The sequence below is a fragment of the Apis dorsata genome, unplaced genomic scaffold (assembly GCF_000469605.1).
Source record: "Apis dorsata unplaced genomic scaffold, Apis dorsata 1.3 scaffold_58, whole genome shotgun sequence".
Lineage (NCBI taxonomy): Eukaryota > Metazoa > Arthropoda > Insecta > Hymenoptera > Apidae > Apis > Apis dorsata.
In genome coordinates, this window is record NW_006263358.1 from 227,813 (window position 1) to 231,119 (window position 3,307).

General features: G+C 38.1%; 1 long non-coding RNA gene across 1 annotated transcript in view; it reads left to right on the plus strand.

Annotated features, from left to right (window-relative positions):
* The first annotated feature begins 3,028 nt into the window (after positions 1-3,028).
* Positions 3,029-3,307, plus strand: part of LOC116186815 — an 863-nt gene continuing 584 nt past the window's right edge. The window contains exon 1 of the long non-coding RNA XR_004151855.1: positions 3,029-3,288. This is a non-coding gene — a long non-coding RNA (uncharacterized LOC116186815). The remainder of the gene's footprint in view (positions 3,289-3,307) is intronic.

Sequence of the window (3,307 nt, forward strand, 5' to 3'; positions counted from 1 at the left end):
TTGAAAGTTTGGGAGCATCGCTGCTCGGCCTTCCACAATCATTGTTCACCGATCCTGATACACGTTTTCGTGTGTAAGGAGGGGGCGATAAGGGGCGAAAGATTATGCGTTCGTTCAAAGGATTCTCTCGTCGTCGTTCTCTTGTCGTCGCTGGTTATCTAGTCGATCGAACGGGGAACGATCGATCGTGCGCGCGATCGAGGGTGCCATCCTCCTTTCTTTGACGCGGTTTCCTTCCTCGATTCTCCTTTTTTTTCATTCCTCCTAACTTCGATACTTTTCCTTTCCACCCAGGGGAATGTTCAAGGTGCGACAACCAAGTTCCGAGTTTTGTTTCCGAGTTTGAGAAGGGAGTAATGGAGTTTTATAGTAGAGGGTATTGGCAGTAGATAAGTCCGGCATTAGCCCGACATATCGATCATGATCAAATAAATAGAATGAGACGTTGATGCCAAGTGGGGCAAGACGGGGAATATAGGTCGGAAATTTATCAAGAATGTAGAATAAGGTTGTCACGATCGGACAAATGGAATAGTTTGCAGCAGTATTGATCAAATGATTTGAATTATTATTATTATTATTTTCGTCTCGAGATATCGCAATATTTATTGAAATGAACGTTTTCGTACGTGGACGTGGTTTGAAAATGGTGGTGATAAGGATGAGCGAGGTGTTCCCTCCTGCTTTTATCTCTTAAGAAAAAGGGGATACCTCAAAGCGTATATCTTTTATAAATGAATATTTCAAAGGAGCGGTCAACTCGTTGATATAATAGCGCCAACGTGCACAGACTTTTATAATCTTTGTCGCGACATAATTATTTCTCAGTAGTGTTATCTTCGTTCCACGACTTTCTTTACGATCCAACTCTCGACCTCTTTGTATCAAACTTTTTGAAATTATTGCGCGCGTATCGTGCACCTCCCTTTTCGCCGTACAAAGAAAACTGGCTATATAATTATTTCCACGAGAATTATCGCGGTTATTTGCGATCGATGTCCCGAATTTTAAACTATCGATTAAATAATTCTATCAAGATGATTTTCACAAAAATGGAAGTCGTCCACTTCCTTTCTTTCGGGAGGTTGAAAGGTTTATAGCTATCTACAGAAGCGTCTACCGTGAACCTCGCCCATAATGGGATGTCAAAACCGATGAACGCGATTATGTTAAAGAAGCTGTTCCTATCCTGCCTTCTTACGAAACATTGGTATCGTAATCGAATTGCACGATCCGTGAAACGCACGCGAGGAATTTCTAGGATTTATGAGATTCCGTAAGATATCCTTGGATTATGGATCTAAATGGGACATCTCCATCGAGAAGACTAATGGAATTTCTGCAATAGAACAACCTCCAACCAATGTAACCGATATTAAACACCTTCGAAAACGAGACAGCGTTTTCAATACATCGTTTCGGATCGATCAAATCGTGCGTAAGAAATACGATACAATATTCATTATTAATCAATATTGAGAAAGATGATTCGAATGCATAATCCTTAAAATTATTTCGGTCAAGAAGTTATAATAAATCTATATAAACGCGAGACAAGTCATATTTGTTTTTCATAAAACGATTGAGAACGTAAAATTTATTTCTACACGTGTCAATTTTCGATTTATTGTGTACACATGGGAATCGAATCGCAAGGCAAGGCAATTAAAAAAATCTTCGCAACTGTTTCTTTTCAAATCAAACGACGAATCATCATTTTAATCTCTCCACGGATAATAACGCCTTTGTGAATCCGTCTTACACGCTTATTCCCATTCAATGATTATTTTTCTGCTCCAATTTTCGTCACGGACGAGATAGGATGTGAAGCTACGTCGAGCTGTCTCCGCCGTACGGCCACGTGAATGAACGTCTAGAGACGTTGAGGATGAAAACGGGTGACCATCGAACCGATCGCGAAAGAACGAGCTATCCGCGTAATCATCCCGCTCCAGATTGCGTTTCCGTCTCGATGCATTTTCGAATTTTCCGAGGCCATCGTAATTAGCGTGACTCTGGCCGATGCTCCAGCTTTCAGGGTAAAATAGAATTGACCGGCGTGAATGGCAAAGATTCTATGGTAATGGACCCCTGGTAACTCGACTTCGTTATTAATCATCCGGTCGAATTTAGGTTCTGTGCTCGCGTTACAATTACTGAATCGGGAACGAACCGAAGCCCAGGGAATGGTTGGGCTAATGCACAGGGCTGGCGACGCAATTGACACGAAGTGGAATCGGTGTAACGTTCGTTGAAAGCTATTGATATGGCGTAACGTTTGCGACACGCAATCTCGACTAACTTATTGAATCAGAACGAGAACACACAAGGTGTGTGCTTTCATTCTCTTTATATTATTTATAATCGAGTATGAAAGTTTATAAAAATTTCGCGTCAATTTTAATATTTTTCCAATCTATCGAAGAATTTATAACGAGAAAGCTTTATGTAATTATTCGTGAAGTTTATAATTTCACGATTGTGTATCAATCGATATTTTGTTTAAAAAAGATGATTTACGAAATAATTTTCTTTCGGAACAATTGTTCGAAATGTTTTATTATCTCATATACCGGCTGATTAGTTACCGACTGATTTATCGATAAATCATCGACAGACGCTTAGGAATCTAGGCGTCGCTTGGGTTCCTTCTTTCTTTTCCTTTCAGTATGATTCAAGTGCGTGCGGGTTTCGCGTCTTATTGCGTTCGAATTCGTTGAATTAATAAAAGTTATTGAACAAATAGAAAGTTTTATCCAGTGGTATACATAATTATGTGCAGGGAAAAGCCAAAAAGTTGTTGTGTTCATCATAATTGAAATAATAGGTGTGATTGAGTCGCAATTTCATTGAAAAAGAAGAATGCGGAATTTGAGGTTAGTCTCTTACTTATGAAAATAAAATATAAGGACTACTTTCATGTATTATTTCTTGTATTTATTAAAATTATATTGAGTTAGTAGTTTTTTATTACCATCCAACTTGTGATAATCCTTTTTTCCTCGTATCTATTCAACTTTCTCGTCGGAATTGTATTATTGACTCTCAAGTATAATATACGGTCACGAATGAAACAGTTTTCAATCGTATAAACGTTATTTCCATTCGAATTTTTGCTCAAAAAAATGTCAATCGTAACTTGAATTTCTAATTTGCATGTAATGAAAACGCGAATAACATTAATAAATAAGAATTATTTTCTAAATCATCGTTTTTCGTAATTTTTTTCGCGTCGACTCTCAAATATAATATACGGTCACGAGTGAAACAGTTTTCGATCGTATAAACGTTATTTCCATTCGAATTT